The sequence below is a fragment of the Balaenoptera ricei genome, chromosome 16, assembly GCF_028023285.1.
Source record: "Balaenoptera ricei isolate mBalRic1 chromosome 16, mBalRic1.hap2, whole genome shotgun sequence".
Lineage (NCBI taxonomy): Eukaryota > Metazoa > Chordata > Mammalia > Artiodactyla > Balaenopteridae > Balaenoptera > Balaenoptera ricei.
Genome location: NC_082654.1, coordinates 23,638,054 through 23,652,310, shown reverse-complemented (window position 1 = coordinate 23,652,310; position 14,257 = coordinate 23,638,054). Strand labels below are relative to the sequence as shown.

Sequence of the window (14,257 nt, the reverse complement as noted above, 5' to 3'; positions counted from 1 at the left end):
GGTCTTTCCTCCATTGTATACTCTTGCCTCCTTTATCAAAGATATGGTGACCATATGTGCGTGGGTTTATCTCGGGGCTTTCTATCCTGTTCCATTGATCTATATTTCTGTTTTGGTGCCAGTACCATATTGTCTGGATTACTGTAGCTTTGTAGTATAGTCTGAAGTCAGGGAGCCTGATTCCTCCAGCTCCATTTTTCTTTCTCAAGATTGCTTTGGCTATTTGGGGTCTTTTGTGTTTCCATACAAATTGTGAAATTTTTTGTTCTAGTTCTGTGAAAAATGCCATTGGTATTTTGATAGGGATTGCATTGAATCTGTAGATTGCTTTGGGTATTATAGTCATTTTCACAAGGTTGAGTCTTCTAATCCAAGAACATGGTACATCTCTCCATCTGTTTCTGTCATCTTTAATTTCTTTCATCAGTCTTATAATTTTCTGCATACAGGTCATTTGTCTCCTTAGGTAGGTTTATTCCAAGGTATTTTATTCTTTTTGTTGCAGTGGTAAATGGGAGTGTTTCCTTAGTTTCTCTTTCAGATTTTTCATCATTAGTGTATAGAAATGCAAGAGATTTCTGTGCATTAATTTTGTATCCTGCTACTCTACCAAATTCATTGATTAGCTCTAGTAGTTTTCTGGTAGCATCTTTAGGATTCTCTATGTATAGTATCATTTCATCTGCAAAGAGTGACAGTTTTACTTCTTTTCTGTTTGGATTCCTTTTATTTCTTTTTCGTCTCTGATTGCTGTGGCTAAAACTTCCAAAACTATGTTGAATAATAGTGGTGAGAGTGGGCAACCTTGTCGTGTTCCTGATGTTAGTGGAAATAGTTTCAGTTTTTTACCATTGAGAACGATGTTGGCTGTGGGTTTGTCATATATGGCCTTTATTATGCAGAAGTAGGTTCCCTCTATGCCTACTTTCTGGAGAGTTTTTATCATAAACGGATGTTGAATTTTGTCAAAAGTTTTTTCTGCATCTATTGAGATTATCATATGGTTTTTCTCCTTCAGTTTGTTAATATGGTGTATCACATTGATTGATTTACATATACTGAAGAATCCTTGCATTGCTGGGATAAACCCCACTTGATCATGGTGTATGATCCTTTTAACGTGCTGCTAGATTCTGTTTGCTAGTATTTTGTTGAGGATTTTTGCATCTGTGTTCATCAGTGATATTGGTCTGTAGTTTTCGTTATTTGTGACATCTTTGTCTGGTTTTGGTATCAGCGTGATGGTGGCCTCGTAGAATGAGTTTAGGAGTGTTCCTCCCTCTGCTATATTTTGGAAGAGTTTGAGAGGGATACGTGTTAGCTCATCTTTAAATGCTTGATAGAATCTGCCTGTGAAGCCATCTGGTCATGGACTTTTGTTTGTTGCAAGATTTTTAATCACAGTTTCAATTTCAGTGCTTGTGATTGGTCTGTTTATATTTTCTATTTCTTCCTGGTTCAGTCTTGGAAGGTTGTGCCTTTCTAAGAATTTGTCAATTTCTTCCATGTTGTCCATTTTATTGCCCTATAGTTGCTTGTAGTAATCTCTCATGATCCTTTGTATTTCTGCAGTGTCAGTTTTTACTCCTCTTTTTTCATTTCTAATTGTATTGATTTGAGTCTTCTCCCTTTTTTTCTTGATGAGTCTGCCTAACGGTTTATCAATTTTGTTTATCTTCTCAAAGAACCAGCTTTTAGTTTTATTGATCTTTGCTATCATTTCCTTCATTTCTTTTTCATTTATTTCTGATCTGATCTTTATGATTTCTTTCCCTCTGCTAACTTTTTTTTTGTTCTTCTTTCTCAAATTGCTTTAGGTGTAAGGTTAGGTTGTTTATTTGAAATGTTTCTTGTTTTTGAGGTAGGATTGTATTGCTATAAAATTCTCTCTTAGAACTGCTTTTGCTGCATCCCATAGGTTTTGGGTCATCGTGTTTTCATTGTCATTTGTTTCTAAGCAATTTTTCATTTACTCTTTGATTTCCTCAGTGATCTCTTGGTTATTTAGTAGTGTATTTTTTAGCCTCCATGTGTTTGTAGTTTTTACAGATTTTTTCCTGTAATTGATATCTAGTCTCAGAGCGTTGTGGTCAGAAAAGATACTTGATTTGACTTCAATTTTCTTAACTTTACCAAGGCTTGTTTTGTGACACAACAAGATATGATCTGTCCTGGAGAATGTTCCATGAGCACTTGAGAAGAAAGTGTATTCTGTTGTTTTTGGATGGAATGTCCTATAAATATCAATTAAGTCCATCTTGTTTAATGTATCATTTAAAGCTTGTGTTTCCTTATTTATTTTCATTTTGGTTGATCTGTCCATTGGCGAAAGTGAGGTGTTAAAGTCTCCTACTATTATTGTGCTACTGTTGATTTCCCCTTTTTTGGCTGTTAGCATTTGCCTTATGTATTGAGGTGCTCCTCTGTTGGGTGCATAAATATTTATAATGGTTATATCTTCTTCTTGGATTGATCCCTTGATCATTCTGTAGTGTCCTTCTTTGTGTCTTGTAATAGTCTTTATTTTAAAGTCTATTTTGTCTGCTATGAGAATTGCTACTCCAGCTTTCTTTTGATTTCCATTTGCATGGAATATCTTTTTCCATCCCCTCACTTTCAGTCTGTATGTATCCCTAGATCTGAGGTGGGTCTCTTGTAGACAGCATATATACAGGTCTTGTTTTTGTATTCATTCAGCCAGTCTGTGTCTTTTGGTTGGAGCATTTAATCCATTTACATTTAAGGTAATTAGCAATATGTATGTTCCTGTTACCATTTTTTAATTGTTTTGGGTTTGTTATTGTAGGTCTTTTCCTTCTCTTGTGTTTCCTGCCCAAAGTAGTTCCTTTAGCATTTGTTGCAAAGCTGTTGATGGTGCTGAATTCTCTTACCTTTTGCCAGTCTGTAAGGGTTTTAATTTCTCCATTGAATCTGAATGAGATCCTTGCTGGGTAGAGTAATCTTGGTTGTAGGTTTTTCCCTTTCATCACTTTAAATATGTCCTGCCACCACCTTCTGGCTTGCAGAGTTTCTGCTGAAATATCTGCTGTTAACCTTATGGGGATTCCCTTGTGTGTTATTTGTTGCTTTTCCCTTGCTGCTTTTAATATTTTTTCTTTGTATTTAATTCTTTATAGTTTGTTTAATATGTGTCTTGGAGTGTTTCTCTTTGTATTTATCCTGGTTGGGACTCTCTGTGCTTCCTGAACGTTATTGACTATTTCCTTTCCCATAGTAGGGAAGTTTTCAAGTATAAGCTCTTCAAATATTTTCTCAGTCCCTTTCTTTTCTCTTCTTCTTCTGGGATCACTATAATTCGAATGCTGGTGTGTTTAATGTTGTCTCAGAAGTCTCTGAGACTGTCCTCAATTCTTTCATTCTTTTTCTTTCTGTGATATTTATTTCCACTATTTTATATTCCAGGTCACTTATGTCAGAGGTTTCTCTGACTCAGTTATTCTGCTATTGATTCCTGTAGACAATTTTTAATTTCATTTATTTCATTCATTTCATTTTCATGAATTTCATTTCATTTCATTTTAATTTCATTTATTATGTTGTTCATCATTTTTTTTTGCTCTTTATTTTTTCTAGGTCCTTGTTAAGCGTTTCTTTTATTTTCTCCATTCTTTTTCCAAGATTTTGGATCATCTTTACTATCATTACTCTGAATTCTTTTTCAGGTAGACTGCCTATTTCCTCTTCATTTGTTTGAGCTGGTGGGTTTTCACCTTGCTCCTTCATCTGCTGCATATCTGTCTGTCTTCTCATTTTGCTTAACTTACTGTGTTTGGGGTCTCCTTTTCACAGGCTGCAGGTTCATAGTTCCTGTTGGTTTTGGTTTCTGCCCCCAGTGGCTAAGGTTGGTTCAGTGGGTTGTGTAGGTTTTTTGGTGGAGGGGACTGGTTCCTGTGTTCTGGTGGATGAAGCTGGATCTTGTCTTTCTGGTGGGTAGGACTGTGTCCAGTGGTGTGTTTTGGGGTGTCTGTGGACGTATTATGATTTTAGGCAGCCTCTCTGCTATTGGGTGGGGTTGTGATACTGTCTTGCTAGTTTTTTGGCATCGGGCATCCAGCACTGGAACTTGCTGGTCATTGAGTATAGCTGGGTCCTTGCGTTGAGATGGGGATATCTGGGAGAGCTCTCGCCAATTGATATTATGTGGGGCTGGGAGGTCTCTGGTGGCCCAATGTCCTGAACTCAGCTCTCCCACCTCAAAGGCTCAGGCCTGACACCTGGCTGGAGCACCAAGACCCTGTCAGCCACATGGCTGAATCACTGCAGAAACATTCTATAAATGAAGCTTGCTAATCTCCTAAGCCCATTTAGAGATACCTTGGAGAAGAATCATTGAGTCCCTCCAATCTGGTTTTCCTTTCTCCTGTGGGAGTATTTTATCACTGACATTTTTTAGAATTATTGGTTAAGAGTCATAATAAAAAGTAGACTGAGAGATCCCACTACTCACCTATTAGAATGACCAAAATCCAGAAACTGACACCAGCAAATGCTGGTAAGGATGTGTGAGGATGTGAGCAACAGGAACTTTTTCATTACTGTGGGAAAGCAAAACGATGCACTTTTGGAAGACAATTTGGCAGTTTCTTACAAAACTGAACATATTCTTACAATCATTATGATCCAGAAATCATATTCCTTAGTGTTTACTCAAAGGAGTTGAAAACGTATGTCCACACAAAAACTTGCACATAGATTAACAGGAGCTTTATTCATAACTGCCCAAACTTAGAAGCAACCAATATGTTCTCAGTGGGTAAATGGATAAACAAATTGTGAGACATACAGACAATGGAATATTATTCAGTGCTCAAATGAAATGAGCTATCAAGTCATGAAAAGACATGGTGGAAACTTAAATTTCTATTATTTAGTGAAAGAAGCCAACCTGAAAAGGATACATACTGTATGATTCTAATTATATGACATGCTAGAAAATTAAAAACTATGGAGACAGTAAAAAGGTCAGTGCTTGACAAGTATTAAGGGGCAGGTGAAGGACTGAATAAGCAGAGTGCATACAATTTTTAGGGCAGTGGAAATATTCTGTATGATACCATAATGATGGATACATGTCATTATATATTTGTCCAAACCCATAGAATATACAACACCAAAAGTGAACTGAAATATAAACTCTGGACTTTGGATGACTATGATGTATCATATAAATGTAGGTTCATCAGTTATAAGAGTTATACCTCTCTGACGGAGGATGCTGATAATGGGGGAAGCTGTGAGTGTGTGGGGGGGGCAGGAAGTATAATGAGAAATCTCTATTACTTCCCTTTAATTCAGCTGTAAACCTAAAACTGCTCTAAAAATATTAAGTTTTAATTTAAAAAATTTAGAACTGACATTATTTGGTTTTCTTACTGTTTTAAAATTCTTCAGAGACAACATTCTCCACTCCCAATTTTGCCTGCAGTAGGATGGACCACTCCCACTACTTGCCCTTGGTACCCAGCCACTGCTCTGCTTCTTTCTGGGGCTTCATCTCCCACCATCTCAGAACAATTCCCTGTAAACTTAATGATCTTGTATCACAAATACACCAGGTCTGATATGATCTACTCTAAGCCATTCTCTACATTTTCTGATAAATCTGTCATACCAAGTAACCATGAAGGAGGATTGTGGGCAATTTTAAATTTTTAAAGAAAATGAAAGGAAAATTACACCTGAAAGTGATGGAAAGTGGATGAGACTCAACAATAAATCAGAGAGACTGAACTGCCCCAGCTAATTCTGTCAGAAAAAAGTAAACAACAGCAGAGGCTTGATTCAGACTATTACCTTTAATACATTAAGATAAAGAGACAGAAGAAGGAAAATGACTAAGTAATACATGTGAATTTCACACTTCACACTTTGTCACTTAGCATAGCTTCTGCCTTGCTCCTATCATCCTGCACTGATACAACATCTGAACAATAGAGAGAGACAGGAATGATGGGCTCCTTTTTTGGAGAAATTAATTCAATGTGACATAAATAAGTATACTCTTCTAAAAGAGAGATTCAAAAGCAAATGCATAGAAAAAAACTTCAGGTAGGAGGGGCAACAAAGAGGCAAACACTGGATGAGGGAAAAGAGAATTTGAGTCCTTGAACCATGAATTTAATACTTGCATCTATTCACTCCTTTTATCAAAACAAATTAATAATTTATTAATGTCACATTTTCCAGGTGATGAAAAAATACAAGTGTAAACTAATCTCTATGAACCATGCTCTGACCCACTGCTGAATTCAAACTGTCACATTTACACTAAATACCACATCTCAGTGTTGTGTACCTCTAGCTGTTTAATTAGGACACAGTCCAGTTTTCCTGAGGAGACCTCCTCCTCTGTTTTTCTCTCTATACATCATTGGGATGGAGTGGCCATGATGGATTGTCTGCCATTATGAAGTCTGTTTTCTTGGAAGATTAGGCAAGGATCATAAATGCTTTTCATGCCATCCAAAGGAGTCTGGCATACTTAGATAATGGGGAACCACTGAAGGATTTTTAACACACAGCAGTGACACAAACAAATTTATTTTGTCTGAGGAATTTAACACTGGTGTAGTAGGTTGAATGGTGAACCCCCATCAAAGACATGTCCACACCAAATCCCTAGAATCTGTGAATGTGATCTTATTTGGAAAAAAGAGTATTTGCAGATATAATTAAGTTAAGGGTCTTGAGATGCGTTTATCCTGGATTATCTGGGTGGGGGAATAAATCCAATAACAGGTGTTTTTATAAGAGACAGAAAGAGGATAACACACAAATACAAGAGAAGTCAACATGAAGACTTCCCAGAAGGGTGTTGCTATAAGCCAAGAGGCCAGAAACCACAAGAAACTAGAGGAGGTAAAGAAAGTCTTCTCCCCTAGAGTCCCAGAGGGAGCGTAACACTGACAGCACCTGGGCTTCTGACTTCTGGCCTCCAGAACTGTGAGAGAATAAATTTATCTTGTTTTAAGCCACCAGCTTGTGATAATTTGTTATGGCAGCCCCAGGAAACGAATGCAACTGGTGACAACATTAAGACTGTGTTTGGTATAGGAGTAGGATCTGGGCTGGAATATAATGGAAGAAACTACTACTATAGAAAATATCTAGAAGAATATAAACCAAAATGTTAACTTTGGATGGTGGATTATATAACTTTTATTTTCCTCTTTATTTTTCTTTATGTTTCCTGTTTTTATAGAACTATATGCATATACTACTGTATTATGATAAATAAAAAATAAGCCAAATGAAATAATAAGGACTTGAGCAAAGGCAGTAGAAGAGAGCATTGAAAAGAGGAAATATTCCCTATTTATCTCTCTCTCTGTCTATCTATCTGATAAATATTTTGAGCGCTCACTATATGCTGTTTTAGGCATTGTAGAGACAACAGTGAATGTAACAAAGAAAAAAAAATAAACCTCTGTCTTATGGAGAAAACCATGGTTTTGAACAGAGGCATAGGTAACTTCATTTTAAAAGGATCATTCTGGATGCCGTGTTTAGCCACTGGTATGAAGAAAGTGAAACCAGGTAGGAGAGTTAGGAGGCTATTCCTATCATCCAGGTGAAATGATAATGGTTTATGCTAGGGTATGACCTGGAAGCCGAGGGTTTCTTCTGGTAACTGACATGAACAGAGCCAAAGGGAATAATAAAATTATCTTGATGCTTTCAAGGCATATAGTCATGGTGAGGCTATAATTTTGGAGCTTTAAGGAGGGCTGTAGATCTGAAGCTCAGCTCCTCACTGGCATATATGGAAGCTTGTTGTCTAGGGGTGGTCAAGCCAATTTTATTCTGATTATTTGAGGTTGTCTCTTGGATCCTGTTGATGAAGTACTCAATGGAACTCAAAATGAAGTGATCAGAATGCAGCTGGAACAGGGAGGAGGACCTCACTGATAGGTTATCTCTCTAAATCTGGCTCAACTACACAACTCTATTTCTGAGGGTTATGCCCCAGGCATATGCCTTGCAAAAACTCTTCACATCGGATGGCACCTCTTTTCACACAAGACTATTTTGTAATAAATTAGGTGGTGAAGAGAAATAATTTCCAGTGTTTAGTTCTAAAGTTTTGGACTATCCCCAGTTGCTCCCTAACAAAATGAATGCATGAGAATCACTGATGATGTTTTTGTGGTTGATTATCAGAAAATACTTGGGAAACAACTTTAATTACTGGACATTGTCTAGCCAGCTGACAGTGCTGGTCACTGAGTCAGCTAATGAAACTCATTTGCCCTCTTTTCTCAAAAATAACGATGTAATTGAGAAATAGATTGGTTCCACACAACCTTTTTCCTGCAGAAACCTTTTTAATTATCCCAAAAAAGATTTGCCATTGACTTAAGTTTAGTCCAATTCCTAAAATAGCGCAAGAAAATTAAAACCCTATGTAGAATGTTAGAAAGTGAGACTGATCTTTTTTTTTTTTTTTTAATTGAGGACAGGAAATAGAATAAACTGATCAAATAGCTCATATAAATGAATGCCTCAGGCAGCAGAGACAGAAGTTTTGGGTGTACACTGAGCTGAGTACATTTGAGTAGCCCATGCCAGAAGGGTACATCAGGTAAATATTACAATACTCTCAGCTTCTAGAAACCACCACCCTGCTTTATGAATAAGTCTATTTGCCTATGCAAACATCCCCACCCCAGGGTATTTTAAAATTATTTCAAATTCCATTAACCATTGGAAGTTTTCTTTCAAATCCCACCTCTCTTGAGCACACAGTTACAAAGTGTGTTGGAGTGATTACTTGCATCTTCTATCACTGTCTCTTCAGGACTCCAGATCATTCCAAATTGTCAAGGGGACTCATCCTCTAATATCTGTATTTAGGATTACTCATTTTAGATCTCATGAACAAGCAATTGAATTGAAGTTTTGTTTCTGAGAAAAGAAAGTCTTGTGGCTTGCCCTTCAAAGAAAGAAATAGAGAAGCTATCCTGGAAAGGAGGATAAAAGAAATAAAGAGATTCTGCATCCACAGGAAGGAAGACTAGCATGAAGAAACATGTTATGTGCATAAATATAGCCCAGGTACCTGGGTTAAGAAACTAGATTAGTGTAACAGGCTGTAGTCTGAAGAGGTTGGCTACAGGATTAGGATGCCTGTGTGAATGAAAGTCCAGGGCCATGGGGATTAACTTTAAGGAGGAGGGTATACAACCTTCTGTTTCTGAATCTTGGGCCTAACTGGCTCTCCCACTAATTGTGAAGTCAACAGGAATATCCATCATTAATTTCATTGACACCATCACACATGGTTCTAGTCTCATTGAACCTCTTGGCGAGTCAGAGTGATTCTCTTAGTGGAGGTTTATTGTAAGAGGGAAGCATAATATGACTTTCTCAACATTCCTCAGATAATACCTTCTGTACCTCTGTATGTGCTGATGGCATTCTCCTACACTTTGTAATCTAATAGGCATCATAACCTCTTACTTAAGAGTAGAGGCTTACATGTTCTACTTAATTTTGCAGCAAACAAAGGATCTGGGACACTGCTTTGCACATAGTAGGGACTCAGGTTGTATCTGTAAAACTGAAAGAGGAAAGGAGGGCAAGGACAGGGAAATAAAACCATACTACAACAAAGACTGCACAATGAAAAGTATCTCTTTCCAAATTACTTGAGTACCACAGATAAATGGAACACCTGCATTCTATTTGTCCTTCAACCCTCAGCTCAGAAATCTCTCTTTAATATGTGCTCCATTTCTATTTATGATAGCTTGATAATCAAGCTATGATTGCATGTGCTAACATCAGTTCCTCCATGAAAGATGTGTGATCCATTCCAATCATCCTAATTCCTTATGCAGATGTTCCTAAACTATTCCGTTCTTCTTAATTACACAGTATCAAAGGGCTACACCTGTGAGGGGAAGCAATCCACAAGTCTATAGAGTTTAAAGAGAACTACCTTTCCCTGGGGTCTTCTCCCCAAGTGTTAGGGAATGTAACTGATTATTTTAAGAAGGAGAATTTATTCCCCCTCAAATTATGACGTGGTTATACCAGATAAATTCAAAGCTTCTGAGCAAGCACCTTAAGGCCATATCTTTTTTCCTCTCACAAGTTTTTGGCTGCTTGCTTTCAAACTGTAAGCTGGCAGACTTCATCCTTTAAAAGCTTAATAACCTGAAAACCCACTGGGCACCAAGAATACCTGTAGTTCTCAGCCATAGAGAATGGATGGAATAAAAATCTAATGCATTTGACCTTCTCACCTCCTGCTCATAGCCCATGCCTCCCATTATGCCCCCTTCAGATCTCACTGAAGCCAGAAGTACGGAGGACTTTGCTGACACACGTCAGCTACTGTTCATCTCACGGGTACTTGGGCCTTCCAGGTCAGAGGTTCTCAAAGACTACTCACCATACCTATACTAGCAGCAGCAGCAACAACATCACCCGGAAATATGTTAGACATGAAATTACTGGGCTCTAGTCCAGACCTCCTGAATCAGAAAACTCTAGGGATGGAATCCACCACTCTGTGGCTTAACAAGCCCTCCAGGTGATTCTGATGCTTGTTAAAGTTTGAGAACTGCTCTGGGAAATCGAACCAATAGCATTTGGCTGTAAGCCATGGGGTAATTTATAAAACTAAGGAGCAGTTGTTACCTTTGGTCTCAGGAATTGTGGGAGTTGGTGAGCTCATTTCAAAGGAACCACACTCAACTTTGCAGGTGCTTGGATAGCTGGCTGTGTGCATTTGGAGATATACAGTATTCTCTTTCCGTGTGGCCCAAGAAAGACGGAGAAAATCTGAGAATTCTAAATGTGAGTTGGTAAAACCTGGGGCTGTCAAAGGAGGGACTGAAGTTACTTTATCTTTTTAGATTTGACTATCCATACTTAGTTATTATTTTCTTCCTTTCATTTTATCACATAGATTTTGCTTTCTAGTGTTTCTCTCATCAGGGGTGATTCAAAACAAAGATTTATGAGGTCTTACTGTAAGGTATACAACAAAAGAAAATATCTCACAAAAAAAGCGGGGGAAACACTGGGCCTAACTTGAAGACAAACAAGAAGTTACCTACTGTATGCAAATATATCTCAGGGAAAGTTTCTTTTCAATTCAACCTCCTGAACAAGAATGAACATCTTCACATGGCACTCTTTCTCTGCTGCAGAAGCTGCACAACGCTGGCAAAGTTATCTTCCTAAAATGTAGAATATTTACTCAGAAAACGGGGCAGCCATTTTAGGTTTCTTTTAATCCAAGCGTTTAAGCTCATTAGAGGAGCTCATTCTCTAAAGAAAAGCTCCAGAGAATCTGTTTGAAATGCCCTTAACGGTGTATGTTTTATTTTAACAAATGTAACTTTTCATACAACCACGTTTACATAAAGTAGGGTTCAACTGAGTTAACATTTAACAGGAAAGAAGCACAGCAGATGGACACATGATGGGGGGTTTATAGAAACTTTTTCTGGGAGTCTACAGTTTGGGAAGGCAGACCTCAATCCTGTATGCAAACACAAGTGAAATTAAAGTCCAAGTTAGCTTAGCATTATATTAGAAGCAGAGGATTTGGGTTCTAATCCTTTGAGAATCTCTCTATAGAGAGAGAGAGAGAAAGAGGGAGAGAGAGAGAATTTATTTGTATAATTTGACCTAAAATGCACTTTCTTCTCTGAGATTTATTTTCTTCACTGATAAATTAGACATATGATCTCATGCCAAGTTCAGTGTCTTATTAGTACGATCTAACAACACAAACTGCTTGATCACTGTGCAAGTATTCTGTCGATGTAAAGAATTACTAGAACTGGAGGAAACCCGCAGGTATCCTTAGATCACTGATACTTCATATTTTCCTTTGTGACCCATTACAGCCCACCTCCCCCAACCCATATCATCCCACCCCTCTGCTTGCTCAGTTCCACCCCTACCTCTCTATCAGGTTGAACTAGTTTTAAGGAGAGGAGACACAATTGCCAGAGGCTGAAAGGGTGGGTATGGGATTTGGGACTCTTTTACCATGAGCACATACCCAACAAAAAATATTTTTTATTTAAAAAAATTTTTGAGGTATAACTGACATGACATTATATTAGTTTCAGGTATACAACATAATGATCCAATACTTGTGTGTGTGTGTGTGTGTATATATATATATATATAGAGAGAGAGAGAGAGAGAGAGAGAGAGAGAGAAATGATCACTACAACAAGGCTAGTTAATGTCAGTCACCATACATACTTACATATTATTTTTCTTCTCATGAGAACTTTTAAGATCTATTTTCTCAGTAACTTTTAAATATGCCATACAGTATTATTAACTACAGTCACCATGTTGTACATTACGTGCCCATGACTTATTTATGTTAGAACTGGACGTTTGTACCTTTTGACCCCCTTTACACATTTGTTCCCCCAACCTCCGGCAACAACACTGATCTGTTCTCTGTGTCTATAAGTTCATTTTTTTGTTTGTTTTTTGCGGGTTGTTTTTGTTTTAGTTTTGTTTTTGGATCCTAAATATAAGTGACATCATACGGTATTTGTCTGACTTATTTCATTTAGCATAATGCCCTAAAGGTCCATCCATGCTGTTGTAAATAGCAAGATTTTCTTCTTTTATGGCTGAATAATATTCCTGTGTGTGTGTGTGTGTGTGTGTGTGTGTGTTTGTGTGTGTCACATTTGCCTATCCATTCATTCATTGGTGGACGCAGTTTGTTTTCATATCTTGGCTATTCTAAATAATGTTGCAATTAACATGGGGTGCAGATATCTCTTCAACATGGCATTTTCATGCCCTTTGGATAAATACTCAGAAGTGGAATTTCTGTATCATATGGATCTACTTTAACTTTTTGAGAAATCTCCATATTGTTTTCCATAGTTGCTGCACCAATTTACATTCCCATCAACAGTGCACCAGAGTTCCCTTTCTGTCCTTGTCAACTATTGTTATTTCTTGTCTTTTTGATGATAGTCATTCTGACAGGTGGGAGGTGATATCTCATTTTGGTTTTGATTTGCATTTCTCTGATGATTAGTGATGTTGAGTACCTTTTCATATACCTGTTAGCTATCTGTATGTGTCCTTTAAAAAAAAAGTCTATTCACATATTCTGCTCATTTTTTAATTAGATTGTTTGTTCTTACTATTAAGTTGTTTGAGTTCTTTATATATTTCAAATATTAACTCCTTATCAGAAATATGGTTTGCAAATATTTTCTCCCATTCTATAGGTTGCTTTTTGTTTTGTTGATGGTTTCCTTTGTTGTACAGAAGCTTTTCAGTTTGATATAATCCCACATGTTTATTTTGGCTTTTGTTGCCTTAGCTTTTGGTATCAAATCCAAAAAATCATCATCAAGACTGATGTCAAGTTGTTTATGCTTATGTTTTCTTCTAGGAGTTTTATGGTTTCAGGTCTTATATTTGATCACTTCATGAATCTGTGTGCATCTTGCTCAGGGCCATGCTAATCTTCTCTGTATCATTCCAGTTTTAGTATATGTGCTGCTGAAGTGAACAAAGCAAAATTTCTTTTAGCATCTCAGTGTGTGTGTGCACTTGTATATATATGGTAAGGGGGCAGTGGGGATTAGAGTAAATCTGAAATACAGCTTAATGTATTGAATGTACTGCTACATAAAATATATGCTGTTGGAATAAACAGCTGTCAACTAGTAAAATCGTCTAATCTGTGAAGTGCTGAGCTATATTCACAGCATAAGCAGTGGGCTTCATGTGCTTTCCCTAAATATACACTTCCCCCCAAGGGGAGACTCAAATTGGCCTTCTCCTCTACTGGTCAAAGTTGAAGAACAGGGGTTTGTAATCTTTCTTAGTTTCCCCTATCTAAATTCAGGGCTGAAGTTCAGAATCATTTTTCCAAAGAGAGTGTTTCCTCTAACCGTATTCTGTAGCTTCTCTGTACAAGGATGTGTGGGATATTGTCTCTGAGAACACTGGGGACAGGCTGACAGTCAAAGCACTCTCTTTGTGGTTGGCCTGTCTGCTTGGCATTTCAAGGGTCCAAGCCTTTCACTCCTGGGCCAAGCTGATAGAAATAAACACTTCACAACTTCGTTGTGAAGATCACAGTAAAAATGAGCAACTGACCTTGTTGCTACAGGATGTTATCCCAGCTATTTCCCATTCACAATCTGGTTCTGAGCAGACCAAGGAAAACATAGAATGAGACTGTACTCAGGCTCAATTATACATTCAAATTGCCTGTATTAAA

General features: G+C 37.5%; 1 non-coding gene across 1 annotated transcript; it reads right to left on the bottom strand.

Moving 5' to 3' along the window:
• Nucleotides 1–13,439: 13,439 nt before the first annotated feature.
• On the bottom strand, nucleotides 13,440–13,541 carry LOC132351356 (U6 spliceosomal RNA). Its single transcript, XR_009498293.1, has one exon. It is a non-coding gene; the product is annotated as a U6 spliceosomal RNA (small nuclear RNA).
• Nucleotides 13,542–14,257: the final 716 nt, after the last annotated feature.